Genomic DNA, 20,917 nt, shown 5'->3' with positions numbered 1-20,917 from the left:
GGCACTAAGTCTCACCAGTTGAAGCATCAGTTGAAGGCAGTGAAGGCACTAAGTCTGTCAGTACGAGATCCTCGGTAATGAATTAAAGAAACAAGTGTTTTACTTAAGGGTTCGTTTTTACCGTATCCTACACAATATTAATGAGATCTAACAGAAAGTAATGCCCAGGAAAGTATAGGGGAAGATATTAGACCAAATTATAATGTAAATATGAAGAAAGAAAAGTGGGTGAAAAGATAACTTGCCGTGGGCAGGATCCGAACTTGCGACCTTCGAATGACACGCTCGATGCTCTACCACTTCAGGTTGTATACGAGGGACGATTGGTCAGCTGCCCACTCGTAATAAGTTCACGTGCTTGCTACGTGACGCCAAACAGGCTCAAAAAAAGTGTGCCACACTCGCCACCAAGGCTACTGGTGGCGCTGACTGACACTCCCAAGTTTAATTCACATATAAACCCAATAAAATGGCTGGGGGGATAGCTGTCGTGGTAGCTCAGTGGTAGAGCATTGAACACGTCATTCGAAGGTCGCAGGTTTGCATCCTGCCCACGGCAAGTTATCTTTTCATCCACTTTTCTTCATATCTACATTACAATTCGGTGTAATATCCTCCCCTATACTTTCCTAGTCGTTATTTACTGTTAGATCTCATTATTATTGTGTAGAACATGGTAAAAACGAGCCCTAAGTAAAACACTTTTTTTTTTCCTAATTCATTAACGAGGGTCTCGTACTGGCAGACTTAGTGTCTTCAGCTGGTATACGAGGGACTATTGGTCTGCTGCCCACTCGTAATAAGTTAACGTGCTACGTGACGCCAAACAGGCTCAAAATGAGTGTGCCACACTCCCCGCCATAGCTACTGGTTGCGCTGACTGACACTGCTACGTTTAATTCACATATACACCGAATTAAGTGGCTGGGGGGACAGCTGTCGTGGTTGCTCAGTGGTAGAGCATCGAACGCGTCATTCGAAGGTCGCATGTTCGAATCCTGCCCATGGCACGTTATCTTTTCACCCACTTTTCTTTCTTCATATTTACATTACAATTCGGTCTAATATCTTCCCCTATTTTTTCCTTGGCATTATTGTCTGATATATATATATATATATATATATATATATATATATATATATATATATATATATATATATATATATATATATATATATATATATATAGTTAGGTTCATGTGACTGGATTACCAGGATCTCCCTCTACGTGGCGTCACCTATGATAATACCTATAGTTCCGTCACGACACACCTCAGAAATTAAAACTTCAGCCAAGTATATCTAGTGAATAAAACGGTGTATAGTGCTTGCACGCAAGCATCGTTTCGGTTCTGGCCACACGCTAAAAACGATCACCGTCGCACTGAAAGGAAACTTCGTTCGTGCGAAATGACGATAAAAAAAAAAAGTTGTCAAAGTTGAGTTATCAGTCATGTTTTTTTGCACGCTAAAGACGGATTGGCCACGCAGGGCGAAAGCCAAGAGGAAAAAAAAAAGCGAAGGTTGGTCAAAATGCACACCCGCTACTATTGAGCTTTTCTTTACCGACCCGACGGGTTTTCATTGATTGCGTCAATATTTTTCTGCGACAACGTCGAGTGCTCGTTTGTTTCTGGTGTTCGCGCGCGACTCTGATCGTTCCATCGATCGCCGTTCCAATAACACGACCAGCAAACAGGGCCGGCTCGAAGACTTAACCTGCACGCGTCTCGCCGTTCATTTCAGTATATTATATGCACGCCAACTTGAAGCAGCGTGCCCTCTATGAAAATGCATCCTCTGTTTAACATCATGCGTTAGTTTTCATTAATCATGCGTCTAACAAAAAATATGGCCATTACATTTACTCTTTTCTCTATGAAGGTTGGTGTATCAAGTGTTGAAACTATACATGGCAACCTGAATGAAGAGTGGTCACACCCGCCGTTGGCTTGTTTGCGGGGCTCGTGCACGTACGATTAGACTTCTTTGATAGCACGAAAGACACGAAATGAGTTAGCCAACTGCAGTAAGCGATGGGCAAATGGTATCAGTCCCGCACGTATCGATTCGCACCTGTGTGGCTTTCTCTGTGAACGAAGCAGATGACGCGGTGTGTGGCATTCTTCAATGTCGTGTTCGACGCACGCAAGTTATAAGCCTCTACGCAAAATCATTCTAAGACGTTTTCAAGGGGACGGGGGTGAATTTTCGAGAACAAGATAAGAAATACAGATAGATATGCAAAGTTGCAATGGTTATAGTTTCCCGTCCCCTGCGTTGTATCAATGCTCAGTCTCCTTTTCCAAACCACAATGCTTGCATACGAAGGTATCTGATTTGCTGAGCTTAACGTTGTAGAAGAGCGTGTTCGCTGGTTTTACACAGATGAAGTTGACACTGCTCTACTCGGACACACACGCGGATGCACGAAATCTCCACAGACAACGCCCTCTCGTGACTGTTCTTGTGTCGTTTTCATGTGTGTCTGGGAAGCACGCTGCGAGTTTCAACGAGGAGGAGGAGGAGAAAATCTTTACTGGACAGAGGAGTTTGGAGTACGCAATCTCCCGGGCCCCCGCATGAACCCGTTGCACTGAAACGTTCATTTGATTGTCTATGACGCTGGCAGTCCGGTCCGCAGCCACGATCTGCTCAACCTGGTGCTCTGAACGCAGTGTAGCTGTACCGATTCTCCCAATGTTTTTAGGAGTTCTAGGGCCTGCGGGGCAGCATCAGCTGGGCAGTGTGACAGGATATGGATAGCCGAAGCATGAGGTTCAGGACAAAGAGTACAGGCTGAGGTGTGTGAAAGGGGGTGATAGCATGATAGCACTAGAGGACATGGAAGAGCGTGAGTTTGTAGCTTGCACCCGAAGGTTGCCTGACGGTTGCTGAGAGACTTGTGCGGTGGAGAATAGAGCTGACGGTCTGAGTCAGCTCGTTGAAAGTGTGAGCGTTCTTTCGCGAACCTGAGCCAGGAGGCTGCCGGGCTCGTTTCCAGGATTCCCGGAGGGCGCAAGCACTCAAAGCAATTTCACTTGACGGGGCGGGGGCGCTGCAGGAGAGTCCTATGCAAAAAGCGTAGACGAGCTGCACGTTACGGGGAAGTGGCGTAATGAAGCGTTCGCGGTTCAGAGGTCTTGGTAAGAGAAGTAGTGTCGGATCATGGCGGAGCACCTGGATTAGAAGAGATTGTAGAACATTCCCAGCAGTGTCGGTTTGTGTGAGCTGAAGGTTTTGCTCTTCGAGGTGCGCGCCTATGAGTTGCCCGATAGTGTTGTGAAGGCATCTTGGGAAGTCGATTCGTAAGTGTAGGTGTTATGGCAAGGCAGAGGTGAGAAGGACAATAAAATTAGAGAAAGGCAGGGAGCTCTACTTTGTATGCCCAGCGCATGAGGGCATACACGGCGTCAGTTCAACGAGCTTGTCACGCACGTGAAATATTTCATTGGACGAGCATATATGAGCTCATACAGGCTGGGAGACTTCAGTCTAGTAATTTTAATTTACCTCGCTCTTATTGTTAAAGCATGACGACAGTTATAGCGCGAGAACAAAACGATGACACAGAGACAAGAAGGACACGAAGGAAACTTCTTGTCTCTGCGTCGTGTTTTTGTTCTAGCGCTATAACTATCGTCATGCCATATCAACTAGCCCAACCTGCTACACTTATTGTTAAAGCCACGAACTAAGATATTCTCTCAGTATAGCTTAGTTACCGATCGCGGCTTGCATATCTGCAACCGTATGTGTGTATGCAGAATTCTTGAAGGCAGGGTGTGAGAGGAGCAAAAATAACGTTTGGACAAGCGGACTTGTCTTCAACGAAGCTGCAGGTGTATTTTAGTGTAAACCTATTCCATTTTTGTAAACAGGGGTAGGCGCCGTCGACATAGTGAGGCACTTGTAGCGACGTCGAGGCGCATAGGGTCCACCCAGCCCAAGACTCGCAATGGCCTGCTATGATCACGTCACAACAACTGGCACAGCAGCCTCCCGAGCACGGCCCTTCGAAGAGCCTCCCGTGCGAACGCTTTGGGCTGGGCGGAGCCTACGTGCCGCGACGTCGTTACAAGCACCTCACTATGTCGACGGCGCCTACCCCTGTGTACAAACACGGAATAGGTATATAGGTGAAGCATAGAAGAAGACAAGTCCGCTTGACAAATCATGCGGCTCGAGCGACACCCCATGTTACAAATAGTCCATCGATTCAAAAGTATTGAAGGACTCTGCCAGTACTTTTCACCTCTTCATGCTTCCATCTTCCCCGGAACTGCTACCGTCTTTAGATTTCGGTGTATACATGGGCATCAGTTCGGTTTTATTTTAGCAGATATCCTCGTCCCCTTCGGCACGAATGTATTTCGGCCCGAATGTGAAGGGAAGGATCGCTCATACGTCGGCGTGCGTGGTCGAACGGGAACGGTCACGAGCCCGTGTGCATTCTACCACAGATCTCTTCTCACCCAACAGTTTCTTCATTTCTTTGTTTACCCGTCAACCAGTCATGTAGGGCAAGTGAGCGTTGGTCATGCATGCAATGCGAGCACGAGCGTGCTTGACAGTGTGTCTTTTTAACTTTCGATCAACGCTGAACTTGACGACCACGATCGTGTGTGTAGTATGCAGAGGAGGGAGGTAGTGGGGGGGGGGAAGCTGTGCGCTAGTGCTGCATTCGTTGTGATGGACCCATCTACAAGGCACTTTGTACGCTATATATAGTTTCGTGCACTTGGCCTGACCGTTTCGCTCTACCACATGGCATGTACCAGACGTATGCTCATGGATTTCTGTGGCGTTCCTGAAAAGAACAGAGCTCTACTTTAGAGCGTAATGAATCGGTATTGTCTGTGTGCTTCCTTCGGCAGCAGCATCGTGACAGTGTTTTATGCAAAGAAATAGAGTAACGGGAACAATAAGTGACTAATATTGGTCACTCAAGCAATATTTCTCACATAGGGCTATTAGAGACCAAATTGGTGGTATACGATGATGTGTTAATAGTCAACCTGACTCAGACAGAGCGAGAAAGGTAAGGGCAGAAAGAAGTCTCCTTAATGAGAGAGAGAGACATAAGAAAGGCAGGGGAAAGCCTCCTTAGTGACCTTCGCGTGTGAGCTGATAACTCAGCGTATACAGTGAAACTTCACGACGAATTCAAAGGGACCTCAGGAAAAAGTCTGTCGAATTGAAAGTTCGCCGAAGTGAAACAGGTATAAGTTACACCTTGTTAGCTGAATGAAGCACCAGACTTTCAAATGACGTTCCAGCCCGTTTATTTGTCATGCTGCTCATTTGCATGAGGACTTGTATTTACTGGTATAATGTTATGAAGAAGGCAGTAATGTTTTGCTGCAGCTGCGCTCTTAAGTCTGCAGTGCTCACGAATTGAGTTATAAACCTTGTCCAAGCTCACATGGACCATCTCTGACACAACAGTCCGCCGGGCCAGAATTGGACTTGATTTCCTGCAAGCACATAACTGCTTTAACGCAAAATATCCAGAGACACGTGCTTCCGTGTGGAACCCATGATAACCATGCAGCAAGCAGTTGTAGGGCTCACGATGTATACCTGAAGAAGTGTGGCAATGACTGCGGTTTGCTTCGAAAATATTGGATTGGATAAACTTTTATTTTTTTATTGGATAAACTTTTATTTTCGAAAATATGTAGGAAGCCAATTGACTTCAAGTTCAATAGGGACCATTATTTAGTGTCTTGATAATGAAGCGCCGCTACGTAACGTAAAATTGTTCTCACCACGATTAGCCCCTATGACGAGCCACCGGTGGAGCTTGTTACGAAGACTGCGATAAAGCTGTATGCTATTAATAAATTCAACCAGCTGTGAATTTGTTTGTTTGCGAAAAAGCCTTCGCTTAGCAAAGTATTTACTGGTTGAATGAAATGGGACTTGAATGCAGTGTGGTTGAAAGAAATGGGTTGAATGAAGTGGACGGCGTAGCGGGAGCAGTAGTGCACGGGCATATATATATATTAGTGTCGTGAGTATAGCGGCACCCATCCGTCTCCAATCTACGACGGCCCTCGGACATCAAAGCCTACACTGAGAACTGCCTCCCTGTTAAAAGTGTGAATTTATTTGGGCAGATCCTGTGAGGCCCATTACTTGGTGAAGGGATCAACTTGATCGCTGAGGCACTGGGTGATGTCACCGATTATGTTCGTACAAATGAAATACGCTATATATGCTCAATGATGCTAAACTTGCTGCCACTGGGCTGTAAGCGTTTCTCTATATGGATATAAAGGTATCTCGCAATCGCGCTTGGTGGCATGGGCCCTAGTATCGAGAAGGTGTCCAATGCTATTTGTATATTCCTAACTTGTCTCCCACCACATGTTCCCCTAAGAGGTGGTGCCGTCTTTCCTAACTTCAATGGAAAAGGGCAAAAAAGGTCTTCACACTGAGAATTTACTTTTCAATTTCCATTGAGATTCCTCTGAAAAGCTCGCCACACAGTCGTCCAGTCTAGCAAACGTTGGCGGAGCTGTCGTTGCTTCTTCTATGCAGCATTATTTCTGCTGAGGCTGTTTCCTTCGACTACAGCTCCTCCCTTTCTCTGTCTGTAGCTACCGTTGGAAAAGCTGACTCATCGCCTGAACCCATTAAAGCCACACTTTGTACACTACATCTATAGGATGCCACCACAACCACCCCTCCTGCTGTTATGGGATCACACATGACTTACAGAACTGACGAAGAGCAGCAATGTGGGGTGTAGTCTGAGTCGCCCATTCATTTGTTCATTCTCTCTTACGACAAGTTATCATGAGGCGATGGCGTCACTCACAGTCTCACGCAAGAGCGTCTTTGCTTGATCTTCACAGTTGCCTCTGGGCGCTAAGAGGAGCCACCCTACACACTCGCTCGCTGGATTTCGTGCCGACCGGTTGTGCGCGCGCGCTCCGCGCGCTTGCGATCTTCGGCGTCAGCGTAGCTCTGGCCGACTGGGCTCGCCCTACGTCACCTCCTGCCGCCAACGACCTTCGACGACAGTGAAGCTCTGACTTACTGGACCTGCTCTATGCCATCTACAGACGCCGACAACATCTCTCGCAAGTGTACCCCGTCCTCGGACTCCAGTGACAGTGCTTCCATCTTTCCTGTCTCTCCTATCCCCTCAGTTTGTTGTTGCTTCTTCTTCCTCTTTCCTATACCTTTACTTCTACCCTTTTTATCCCTCCTCACCCCCATCCCTTGTGAGCCCTGTGGCGGTGTCGCTCACTGAAGCAGACAATAACGGGGCTCACTTTTCTCTTCCTTTCTCTTTATTAAGAACCACTCGCAGGAGCCACCCTGGCAACTTTTGGCGTAGGTGTGATCAGGGAATCACCACGACAGCGGTGTATGACGTCGTGGTATCGCGTGAAAGCTTCAACGGCGTAGTTCGTGGCACATGCACGGTCAGTGATGAGGTATACGGCTTAAGAAGTTTGCTTGAAAGGAAGGAACCAGTTGGAACATGCGGTGTAAGCACGTCGCCGTCATGCCGAAGCTCTTCTCTACATCGAGTGGTGGTCGTGCAGGTAGAGTAAACCGTTTTGTATACCCTCTAATATAAAGGACTATAGCGGGCTGTGTACACAGTCCTCAACGTATTTTGCCGCTTCAGGCACACTGGCGTGCATTCGGAAGCGTCGGGTCGGTACAGAAGCAAAGTTTCGATTGTTCGTGGGGGCTGTAATCCGTACAGCTGGACGAATGACGAAAATAGTGCCAGCTTGTGTCGTAGTATTATAAGTGTACGCTACGAGAGGGGAAACAGAGCCCCGCCCATAGCACAATCTGTAGCGGCTGACTCCATGAACGTGTCATCGAGTGTGTGGTTGAACCTTTCTGTCAAATCATTCGTTTGCGTGTGATATATATAGGCTGTAGAAGGATGGTGAAGGGACACCACATGAGGCGAGATGGGCTTGTATTATTTAGGACTAAAATTGTTACATCAACGCCGTTTATGCGCCGTATCATTAACAGCTACTGCGAATGTAACTGTTCTAGCAGCTTTCATTTATAAATCGTAACATCCTTCAGACGAGAAATACTACAAGTGCTCACGTACGTTTAACAGATAGATAGATAGATAGATAGATAGATAGATAGATAGATAGATAGATAGATAGATAGATAGATAGATAGATAGACAGATAGATAGATAGATAGATAGATAGATAGATAGACAGATAGATAGATAGATAGATAGATAGATAGATAGATAGATAGATAGATAGATAGATAGATAGATAGATAGATAGATAGATAGATAGATAGATAGATAGATAGACATACAGACAGACATACAGACAGACAGACAGACAGACAGATAGATAGACAGATAGATAGACAGATAGATAGATAGATAGATAGATAGATAGATAGATAGATAGATAGATAGATAGATAGATAGATAGATAGATAGATAGATAGATAGATAGATAGATAGATAGATAGATAGATAGATAGATAGATAGATAGATAGATAGACAGACAGGTAGACAGATAGACAGATAGATAGATAGATAGATAGATAGATAGATAGATAGATAGATAGATAGATGGATAGATAGATGGATAGATAGATAGATAGATAGATAGATAGATAGATAGATAGATAGATAGATAGATAGATAGATAGATAGATAGATAGATAGATAGATAGATAGATAGATAGATAGATAGATAGATAGATAGATAGATAATCTCATAAACTTATAGTTACATTGCGCAAGCCATTTCGTCACCTGGCTTGTTCCTCCGGTTATTGGGAGATTACTATAATATTTGTAATTATCACATATATACACATATTATACGTATAGTCACGTATACACTTAAACACAAAAGATTTATTGGCGGAGCTTCGTTCGCGTGCGTAGCACTCAAAAACACCAGCATCACTTTTTGTAATGGTCATCAGGCTCATCACACCGACGCTGCTTTGCCATAGGCCGAGGAGGCGCCGTAGCTCCTTGCTGAAGCCTCGTTGCACATGTAACGCTGCCTTAAGGTCTGTCGCTTTGAGCCGTAATGAGATGTCTTTCTAGTCTTCCCGAGTGTTACGTGTGGTGCGCATAGGAAAGTTCGACTGTTTAATGTAGCCCTTAATGTGGTTTGCATAGGCAACGTGTAGCCTGACTAATCCGCGTGGCTTTCACTGCCAAAGCGAGGAACGTAATGATGCTACAGCATTTCAGTGATGCCCTGCTTAGGCTGCTCTATGAACGCGTGGTTGCCAGCTGGGCTTCCCGGACTCCTTGCGGCAGATCTCAGCCTCCACGCTGGCGCACCTTCGCCTTCTTTCCGCTCCAGGACACGAAAAGCAGTGAATGAGCGCACGTATGAGCTGGCTCGGAGCAAAAGGGAAGCAAGGCGCTGGAGGAGGAGGAGGAGGCATCCGACGTGGCCGATCGATAACACAGCGGCGGAACCCTGGCCAGCGCGCCGGCATGCCCTCGACCTTGAATCTGCGGCTCGTCTGCGAACCTTCCCCTGCACGAACGAGGGGAGAGATGGTCTTCCCCCAGTGCGGCAGACTATACGTTGTATCAATAATACCGTGCAGCGTTCTGCTCGCGCTCCTACTCGTATCAGCCAATCATCGGAGAGAACGCGCCACCGCAGTGGGCTCCTTCGAGGCCGCGTCGTCTGCTTTCCTGGCGAAATATTGAGGCGTTGCATCTGTTTCCTTTTTCTTGTTCTTTTCTTTCACGGAGTTACTGGACATGCCTAGGATGTAGTGAGCACATTGTGGACGATTAAGCTTGTAGAAAAAAAAAATCTTCGGTACACGCTTCATCCGGCCGGCAACCGTAGCCGGGATTGATCCTCTACTGATGGGTACACTTCAATTTTCGCTGTACAATAGCTTAACTAACTGTCACTAGAATACGTCGGCGTCGTCGAATGAGACAACCCGAGGTAGCCGCTATTGTCACAGAGAAGTCCGTCAGTGATGCGGCCGTTAAGAAACCGCATCTATGCGCGCGCTCTTCGAGTGCCTGCAGCGCGTGTCGCAGCTTCCGCAATGTTGCACGCTTTTACTCCCGTCAGTATACAGTGTGGCAGCAGCGCTGTTCTCCCTCGCTCCCAACCGGGAAGGAGGGTCGACAGGCGCGCGCGCTGTCGCTTCACCCGCGGCCAGACTGCCGGGCTCCTGTTACGGCACGGCGTCAAGCGGCGCCGCCACACGGGCATGCGAGGTGAGCGTATTCCGCAGCGGAGCTCCGAGCTAGCCCGCTTGACGGATTTAGGCGCCGGCTGGGAAAGTGGCCTTGCGTTTTCCTTTGTCGCTTACGGAATGGCTGTCACGCGATTCATTCGACCCCGCGTGACTCTCGCTATTTCGTTTATTTTCTGATTGGTCCGTTCATTCAATTATATGCCTTCGCTCCTCCCTTCGCGATTTGAACCCATTTTACCTTATTTTGTCGCTACAAGCATTCCCCCTTCCCTTCAGGACGGAACATGCAGAACCTCGTCGCCACTCAGGCACAATTCATCAGGCCCGTCTCAATTTTTGTTTCCCTTTCGCTCATTGTTTCACGTAACATAAGAAGAAAAAAAAAACAGTAATGCGAATCCCTGTCTTGCCTTTTTGCGCGCAGTGGTCATCGCCTTTTCCGGTTGTGCGGGCTACGAGAGTCACAATATGGGAACCAACATTAGCGTAGTAACTGTAGGGACTCGGGAGCAACCAGCGCGAGTGCCTTTGTCGAGCAATGGAAAGCGCCGGTAAGGTATCGAATTTATATAAAAATCGTCGACCTGCGCGGTTTCTCACGGGTCTAAAACGCGTCTGCGTGTGTTCCATCCCGGAGCTGCAGGTGTAGCGCTCGTGCGAAAGCTCGCGCAAGTCCGCGGAAGTGCCCACCGACTTCCGTCTTCAGCGACGAAGCGTCGCTCGCATCCGGCAACAATGCCTCCTCCGCTCGGTGGCGCCACCGTATCGGGGAATTTGCTCTTATCACTCCATGCGCCTGGCAACGCGCTTGTACTGGACACACTGGTTCGGTTGTCTTTGTTCGTATTTTGCTTGAAAACTTGCTTATTGTTCTTTTTAAATGATGATGTCGCTCTCGATTATATATCTTTCCCCGGATTAGGATGGGACAGGGGGTGTAAGTGGGTGAGGGGGCTGGGAGAGGGGACAACTCTACGCATGTAAAAATTGAGAAGCTCTGCCTCTCTATTGTGTTTTCTTTATGCTCTTTACTAAGGTATTTTCAACGTAATAACGCAGGCTTTCTCTTCTTATCGAAAGGCTGGATACAGCTTAGCAGGAATGGATATACCACGCTGCGTTTATAACGAATATTCATCCATGAAATGCAAGTTACGTGCACCATTATATAGCCGAATAATATGCCGACGGTTCCCGTGTGCAATATCATTTGCCTTCCTCTCACCATCAAGACTACCCGAGTTTCGTCACCTTCGCCTGTGACCTGTACCCGTATATGATATTGACACTCCAGCCAAATACGAATCAGGGCCTATATCACCGATGACTTTTATTCCGACGTTCTTTTTCAGTTTTGCATTGACTGAGTGTATACCTCGAGCTGCTTCAATACTCAAAAGCGTACGTTTTGCGTGAAGTTACGTTTATTTCATATCGGGTGTTCATGTATGTCTCATGTATGTCTGTAAGGGGTTGTAGTTGGATACAGAGTTGCCGTTGGGTGCATTGAAAAGGCGCCAGATTTCAAGCCAAAGTAGCCATGTCCTTTAATACTATCGCCATATTTGTAGCCAAACAGAACAGCAATGGTGTTATGAATAGATTATTTATTATTGTTGAATAAATAAAACGATTTTGAATAGGTGAGACCAGAATTTAAAAAATAGCCAGTAAATAGCCATCAGGTCCACTGGAAATGTTCCAATGGTAACCCTGGTTAGAAATGAAGGAAGTAAATATAATCATTCTATACTTGAAGTGCAAACAAGAAGTGTGCTGTAGTACGAATTCTATGATTTGTGATGATGGATGAATAGATATCGCAGTTTACTTGTTGAAACAGAAAGGCAGGTATGTCGAGACATTGACAAAATCGATCTGTTTAATTGGAAGCATCAGTAACTACCCAAACATTCATGAAAGCGCAATACTTAGGAAATTAGCAGTAATGGTGCCATATATGGATGCACTGATTTGGGCAGCATTTTGCGTGGACGCCCAACATTGCCGTCGGAGCATTGAAGGCGTTCTCGCCCCCCGGCGTCAACAAAGAGGGCTCCACAGCAATCGTCTCTTGTTGGCGCACAGTGCAACCGCGCGCTCAGCGTATGTCGGCGGTATATTGCGGCACTAGCTATAAACTTGGTGGTCGCAGTTGCGTTCGCTAGACAGTATAGTTTCCTTTCTGAACCAGCGTGCGTGAATGTGTGTGTGTGTGTGTGTGTGTGTGTGTGTGTGTGTGTGTGTGTGTGTGTGTGTGTGTGTGTGTGTGTGTGTGTGTGTGTGTGTGTGTGTGTGTGTGTGTTCATTGAGGGCCTGCTTTTTGCGTGCTATCTGCCCGAGTCTTTAATGTTAAATGTGTTTTGCGTTGCGGATGAAATTTTTTAAACCTGTTTGTGTGTTTCTTTTATTCTTACTTGTGCGTGTGGGGGGGGGGGGATGGTCTGTAGGTGTATATGCTGCATACGAACACATACCCTGCCATAACCTCCGGTAACGTGCATAATGTATGAAATAAATAAATAAATAAAAGCACGGGAGCTCTTAAATTGTAGTTGCCTTTTTCGAATTTTGTTCGTGGCTTTTGGTTTAGAGAGCAGGGAAGATACCGTGGACAGGAAGCTATACACTGCGCTCCCATTCACAATCTAACCATTGCAATAAAACAGCCTATTCATTCCGGAGATCATCAGTAAATCTGATTCACCTGACTGCATGTATATGTGTGAGTAAAGAGACCATATGGACTTCTAGCCTCGCAAATGTGAGGCCGTATAGCCAAGGTGTTCGCGATGGTGAGTTTGCGACGCGCAAGCGCCATTTTGTGAATTCGGTACCGACGCCATCATAACTAGCCAAACTTTTCCGTGAAGTCACCACGATTGATGCCTTAGCCTGGCTTCATGCTAGTGGTGGATGTCAGCAGCTTCGCCGCGCCAGTATTGACATTGAAGAGGCCATGACACCCAATTTTCGATCATGGTGTTTCTTTTATGTGGCTTAATCCTTGTGCGTGCACAAACGCTGCCGCCGGGTGCTTAAAGGAATAGTAAAGTCAAATAACCATTTACGTCAGAGTGAAAGCTCAATGTATAACGTCTAAAACGGCAATCTTATCAACAGCAGTGCCCTGCTTACCAAGAAATTAAGATAAATGCAAGAGAACACATGCGCCACCAGTAGGACATTCGAAAAATGATCCCGATGGCGTCAGACATACCACCTACAATTATTCACTAGTAATCGAACTAGCTGCACTAAATAAAGAAGCTTCCGTGCATCAAGAGACGTAATAAAATACTGCGTGTTCGTTTCTGTTTGATTCATAGAAAAAAAGAACCGCCGGATGTCACTCTGGGGAATGGAGCGAGTGGTACAAAAGTTCAATTTTCACATGGTTGAACACTTGAACTAGACAGGTCGTGCCATCTAGCCGAGTACAGTTGAGCCAAGCACGGCTACCATCTCGGAGTCAATTGCACCAAATCGTTTAATTCCGCCCGCAAGCGGGAGACAATAAGCCGATTGGCGACGCTCTTTCACCCTCCGTGAAAGCCGGGCTTTAACACGGGCGTTAGGCCAGTATTGCGAACCAAGACTTATCAGGACAAATACGGAGGGGTAGACACAGTATGCAGTGCGCGTGGAGAGGATGAGAAAACTGCCGAACACTTGATAATGTTCTGTAAAGGGCTTCACCCTATAGTTCAGGATGATGCCGCACTGGGGTTTAGGGACAGGGAGGGCAAAATAGGCTTTAAGCGTGCAGAAATAACTAGAAGGATGTTATCTGATTCGTGGCTAAAGTCAAGGCACGAGTGAAAAGTAAACCCTTTATTGCAAATACTAGACGTTACTTCACTATTTAAAAGGGGAAAAGAAAAAGAGATGAATCAAGTTTTTGTTCACTAGGTATTACTGCTAGGCGGCGTTAGCTGCCGCCCAATTTTAAAGGGTACAGCCATATTAGTCCATCCATCCGGGCAACGATGTGCACGGAAACAGTGAAGTGAAACGTGCTGCTGAAGCGGGTAATTTAAAGTGCGTTAACCCGATGTGGACCACTAAAACGTGATTTTACTTTAAAATGAGCACTTCTTTGGTTCTAAAGTAACACTACGAGGTTTCTGAACCGCTATTTCGACAATCACCGTCGACTTATAGTTGCCTCTAAGTGCCCCTTTAATATGTGTAATAAGGTATAATGTAAAGACATAAACTGACCATCTACATTTAGTTCTCTTTTGAAACGACAAATTGTTGGTATACCCGTGTCATGGTCCTTTTGATGTCAAAATCGTATCAACATCTGCTGCGTTCCACACTTGCCAAGAGCGGTCTCTGCGTACAGAAGATTTGCGTAGCGGAGGTAACTCAGCTTCTAAAATCGGCGTCATTACCCCTTTATGCGAAGTCAGGAGAGGCCCACCCACATGGCTGAAGCACAGCCGCCAGTTGTCTGCTTGACTGAAGAAATAGTCCGGCTCATCTATGAGACGGCGTATTCAACGGCCTTTTCGCTCATGACGTCAGCCTATAGAGGGTGTGCCTTCTGGCATAAATCATACGCCTTTCAAGACAACAACGCCATTGCCTTCTAGCCCCGCCATGGTGGTCTTGTGGCTAAGGTACTCGGCTGCTGACCCGCAGGTCGCGGGATGGCATCCCGGCTGCGGCGGCTGCATTTCCGATGGAGGCGGAAATGTTGTAGGCCCGTGTGCTCAGATTTGGGTGCACGTTAAAGAACCCCAGGTGGTCGAAATTTCCGGAGCCCTCCACTACGGCGTCTCGCGTAATCATATTTTTGGGACGTTAACCCCCACATATCAATCAATCAATCATTGCCTTCTAAAGTCGTACTCGCTTTCCGGCGCCGCTCACCTTTGTGTTTTACTGCAAAAAAGGAAAAACAAGACTGTGGTTGCGTGTTTGGACCGTCCTGTCTGTGTTCTTGTGGTTTCTCGTTTGAGATGGACATTTTATAGAACGTATATCGGGTGCATTGTTTCTTAAATCAGTGCACTGTAGAGTGACCAGGCGGTCCGGCGGTCACTCTAGGCGGTCACTCCGGCGGTCACTCGCGGGCCAGGTGGTCTGGCGTTTCCCAATATGTGCGAATATTCTCTAAAATGTCCCGCGATTCACCTGTTTTTATTGTATTGCTTGGCCACGCCTTGACTTCAACTGCACCTGGCCACTATTCTTTCTTAATTATTTTTTTCTTTTTTTAAGAATCTGGTTTTTGCGTTCGCTTCAAGCTTGCGAAAACGTCAGATATCACGAGGCTCACCGCGAAAAGCAGAATGTTTTCTGGGTGAGCCAGGTGGCCTCTTCTTGAGTTGCGTGTGTTGATCGTAATAACCTTAACATACGAACAGCGCAACTGACACAAGAACACACAGCGCTGCGTATTGTTATCTTCCTCTGCACTTGTCGATTCCGCTGTTCGTATATGCAGTTATGTCATATACCAACTTGCTCAAGTTTCCATGCTTAATAATAACCTTGCTTCGTATCATAGGTATAAAATAATTTTGTTTACCTGGACACGCAAACGAATTTAAGCTGAGATCGGTTTCTCAGTTTTCCTGTCCGAAAAATAATTGTAGTTCGTTCAATTAATTATCTCATCTTTTTATGTCGTCCTGCCTCGGACCAGCGTGTCCTAGTGGGAAAGCGCTCACCTCAGTTCACTGCCTCGTCCCGTTCCCCAACCAGTTCATTTCTGTGCCGGAGAATAACTATGAAATAAGATTCAAACAACCTGCGATTAGCAGATGTGGTTCGTTGCAGCATTGACATAGAAGAATTTCAAACAATAGTTGATGACCTAATTCGAGATGTTAGTACGCTGGGCTGAATATGGATATTCTGACGATGAAGATACTGCTCAATACGACATGGTGAGAAGGAATATGAGTTTGCAACTAACAGCCAACCTCTGCAGTGTGTACAAAGGGCAACTACTAACAGGTGAGCATACTCATATAAACGAAAAAGCATCGAAGAATGAGCAGCGGGCCATGTTAAGCAGCTCACTGCATATTCTGCAAAGCGGATGTGCTCAGAACCAAGGGCGTAGGTCGATTTTTTATTTTTTTTTTCAGGATGGAGAGAGGGGAGCGGGCACAATTTTGATTTGAATTTAAAGTCGCTTAGACAGGCATGGTCGAGTGTCGTTTTGTGCTTTGTATAAAATAACGTTAAAATTTCGGGGGGGGGGAGGGGGGAGGGCACAGGCCCGGTGTTGGCCTGGCTACGCCACTGATCAAGACCCCACCGAAAGTCAGTGAGAACGAGGGAATGCTTTCACCGAGGGATTAGAAACTCAGCCAATGAAGGAAGCAAGTTATATAGATGGAGCAACGATTCGCATGCAGGTGTAAAATGAAATAGCCTCGCGCAGTAGTACTTTAATGGGAAGATGGCTATTGCCTTCCGAAAGATGGTGCTTAGGGTTGGGAATCGGGATGGTGAGGATTTAGACAGGGTATCGGCCTGTAGACGCACCTTGAATACGAAACGATCTTGTGGTTACGTGGATATCATTGTCGAAACATTAAAACAAGTGGCCCTATACCGTATGTCAATTCTGTCGTTTTCATCTCATTACATCACAAGGAAAGTTAAATCAGCTACATTGTAAGGTTATAGTTCACTGTAAATGACGTACCCGTGTTCTGTCTTGCACGTTTTCTGGAGGGATGATGAAGTATCCTCTCACCACCTTCGTATGGGCGCTTTGATAAGGTAAGCTGCCTTCTTGCAGCTTGCCCATTGCATGCACACTCTGGAACTGAGCGGAAGCCTATGACGTATAAACACTGGATTTGATATACTTATCTGGAAGTCCACATGGGAACCACATGCCTTGAGCTTGCTGATCGAAAATTATCAGATCACCATTTGCCACAAAGTGAAGCTCTGGAATAGCCGCAAAGGTAAACACTATGAAAACGTTCGCATAATGGTGCACTCTAACGACAAGCTTGCCAGAGCACGCATATGTTGGACACATAGTCAACGATGCAAGAAAGGTATCTTGCCGTGTCCCATAGCCTATTCGAAGGCGGTGAAGAGAGGCCTCATTCCCACGTGTTTATAGCGTCCATCTTGAACGAATAAACAGCATGAAAGATGAGGGACGAACGAGCGACGACAAGAGACCAGCGCACACGGGAAATCATGGAAGCCTTTTACGTGTTTCCGGAAGGTCACAAGTGCATCAGTAACATTCGATAGCCTAATCACAGAAAGACGTGTCGTAAGAGCTTGCCACATGTTCATGCCTAATCAGCTACTTGAATTTTTTGGTTACTTTTGTTACTTTGCGCATGAATTATGGTTGTTTGTCATTATTCATTTTCCAGTTTCTACTTATTCTGTTCTTTTCTAAATAAAATTTTTTCTTGCTAGTCAGCGCCGTTGTCTGTCGTTTCTTTTGTTCGTTCCTGTGTTCTTTCGCGCTGTTGATCCGTTCAAGATGAAGCACATCAACCTTTCCAGCTAAATGGTCCGATGTATATCATCCCTTCAAAAAAACATATGGAGGAGAAGGGGGGGGGGGGGGGGGGTCTCAGAAGTGCCCAGGCCATTGTCCCATAGAAGCGTGACCTGGGAATTTTTGACCAGGACTGTACATTCATAGTTTAAATACCAGCGTCGTAGCACATCCCAGCTCATCCTTACAAGTGAAGTTGGACATCTTCATCCTTTTCCTTATCAGTGTTCGCGAGAGCGTCATGAAAGAGGCAAGACATATACATGGAAAACGCCAAACGAAAGTAGCAAAAATTTGCCCTGTGTAAGTCCTCCCTTGCGTTCGTGCCTTTTCACATAACCTCAGAAATTTGACCTCCTGTCATCGTTTCAAAGTTATGACGTCAGCCCCGAGGAAACTTTTAGGTATTTGCGCCATGATCAGCTGTAACAAGAAGGCGTGTGCCACGAAGTACGCTAACTTTTTTTTTTTTTTCTGCAGAGCGTTTGCCCGGAGTGGTTTGCCTCATCCCGTCTAGTTGCGGAAAGGAATAGATATATAGTACAGACTGTCATGACCGGGTCAGACAGCGCCGCTTCGATGCCAAGATTGGCTTCGTCAGCTTGGTGGTTAACTATGACAAGGTGACTATGACGAAATTCACTATGACGAGGTTTGTTGGCAAGGCAAGAGAAAAAGAGCATGAAGAAGTGACGCAGCTATAGGCATGTTATACATTAACCATGCAATCATAGGGCATTCTGATTCCTTCAGGACGGAATACTTCGCTATCATGGCAAGACTTAACGGTTTCATTTGATTACCGTGCGTGCAGTTAGTTGAACAGTATGACGATGCGTAAGGTTACGTTATCACGTGTCTCGGAATGCATCATGGAAAGCGCTTTTTTTTTTTTCGTTCTGAATCAAAACTTGTTAGAAGTTGGCTCCTGTGTCCGTGTTTTAGTCTGCACCGAGAAGTTTTCTTGAATTGGGAATCTTCACCAACTATATCTCAAGCCAAGATACCGCGCGTGCTTAGATCTCGGTACGCAACGAAGAAACCGAAGTTGTCAAAGTGAGGAAAGTTGATTTGGCGCATACGTTGTTTCATAGCCGTACTAATTCTCATCGCAAAGTACAAAAACAAACAAACAAACAAAAAAAACGTCGACCTAACTTCCCAAGATGGCGGCATCCACATGTCTTTCGTAAAATAGTCCATACGCTTATAAGCGTGCAATGGACAAGGTCACATCTACACACACGTTGCCCTTCACTTCTCTCTCTCTTCTCCTTTAATCCCCTCACCCCTTCCCCAGTGCAGGGTAGCAAACCGGACGTGCGTCTGGTTGACCTCCCTGCCTTTCATTTCTTCCCTTCCTCCTCCTCCTCTTCCATACGCCGGACAAATCGGCACACGGGTTCGGCGAGTGAAGCAGAAGAGGAAGAAGACAGCGAGCGCTTTACAGTTCGCGGTGATAACTTTGGGTCGCAAGATTTCACTCCAAGCTAGGATAGCTTCGCTGTATATATATAAAAAAAACTGTGTTCTTTATCAAACAGTGGAGAAAAGGCAAGTCTGTTGCCCAGAAAATTGTGTTAAGGATAATTTCGCTCCGTATAACCTCAGCGTTTGACAGACATTGCACGTGTGCTGATATTTTGCCCTATCGGAAGGAACTGAGACGAAATTTACGATTTGAGCGTATCTGCGGGTCTAAAATTGCAGTTACGATTGCCGATCCTCGATGACGGAATGAATCGAGTGCGTAGACGGCACTATAAATGTCCCGTTTTGATACCAGTGCCGGCATTAAATTCACAATAAAGAAACGACTTTTTTCATTACTCGTAAAGCACCATTTCACAATTAAAAAATCATTGTGCTTGCGGCAAGAAGACGCCTGTTAGGCGAGAAAACACGCAAGAAGAAAATGCGAGTGGTGAAGTCACTCACGCGTTACCGTGAGGTCATAGATTTTAACGGCGTCTACCAGGGCCTACTAATAAGCGAAAATGAAGTACATGGTACTCTGTTAGGACCTAAGATTTAGCGTACAAAGTCTCGGAAAATTTCATTGCTCTAATGTCACCAAAATGCGAAAAATACACTTTGATATTCGCTACGACGTGTGTTAGGGTTTAGGCGAGAAACTTTAAAGTAATGCTTTTTTTATATTGATCTTCTAATTTATGAATAAACCCATGGTGGGGAAATTAACGACAGTAGAGTTCTTTAGTGTACAATTTATCAGTATGAAGTTATTGATTGCTTTAATTAAATGTCTCTGTAGGAATCATCCTGCGCATTCTTCCACATGTACCTAGTGTTCACACTTGGCCGTCTTTTTATTATGCTTACTCGCACTTTAGTGTAACAAACACGGGATGCAAATATGATGAACTTTCTTCAACGTTACACACGAAAAAACGCCGCGACATCTACCTTACTGTGTAGAGCTTCACCGCACGTCCGCCCGGATAGCTCAGTCGGTAGAGCGTTAGGCTTTTAACCTAACGGTCCGGGGTTCGAGCCCCCGTTCGGGCGTGTTTTTTTTCGTCATCTTTTTTTTTTGTAGTTCACACATTTTGTTTAAGAGTTCGTTTTTTTAGGCTGGCCAACAATTCCGATACTGCATTGATAGAATTGGTCATTCGGGCAGCGATGCGGTCAATTGCGGTATGCATTTCTATATTTGTGTCGTAATTCTTCCATACAATACACCTTATCTGGATATACTACCATCAGAAAGTCATGCCTCCACAGCGTGCGAATGGAGCGCAGTACTGAGCTGACACAGCAATGGCGACAATCTTCCCAGTGTGTATTTCACTTATGCACCGTACAGTTTACGCGAAAATGGCGATATCATATAGTAGGAACTAAAATAGAAAGCATGACAGCGCAATGGTTTAATGTTTCAACAATTAAGTATCTATATACTATGTAAGATAGATGAGTTCGACTGATGTCGGCGGTTTTCCGGCAAACCGTGCCAACTCTATTTCGGTCATAAATATTTAGTCTTTATTCTTTATTAAGTTAATCATGATTAGTGCGTACTTAGGTTTGATATTGCTGTTTTCCATTGTCGTACTGAAGATGATAGCTTCTCTATTTGTTTTGTTTCATAAACAATGTATGTTCAAATGAATTTAATTTCCGTACGGGGCATATCAAATTGCATTCGTCGTTGTAGCTTCTTTTTGTGTATGGCG

General features: G+C 45.7%; 1 non-coding gene across 1 annotated transcript; it reads left to right on the top strand.

Moving 5' to 3' along the window:
• Positions 1-20,173: 20,173 nt before the first annotated feature.
• TRNAK-UUU (transfer RNA lysine (anticodon UUU)) lies at positions 20,174-20,246 on the top strand. Its single transcript has one exon. It is a non-coding gene; the product is annotated as a tRNA-Lys (tRNA).
• Positions 20,247-20,917: the final 671 nt, after the last annotated feature.

Source organism: Rhipicephalus microplus, chromosome 1, assembly GCF_043290135.1.
Source record: "Rhipicephalus microplus isolate Deutch F79 chromosome 1, USDA_Rmic, whole genome shotgun sequence".
In the NCBI taxonomy this organism is placed as follows: domain Eukaryota; kingdom Metazoa; phylum Arthropoda; class Arachnida; order Ixodida; family Ixodidae; genus Rhipicephalus; species Rhipicephalus microplus.
Note: the sequence above shows the minus strand (reverse complement) of the source record. Positions and strands in the feature narration are given on the sequence as shown.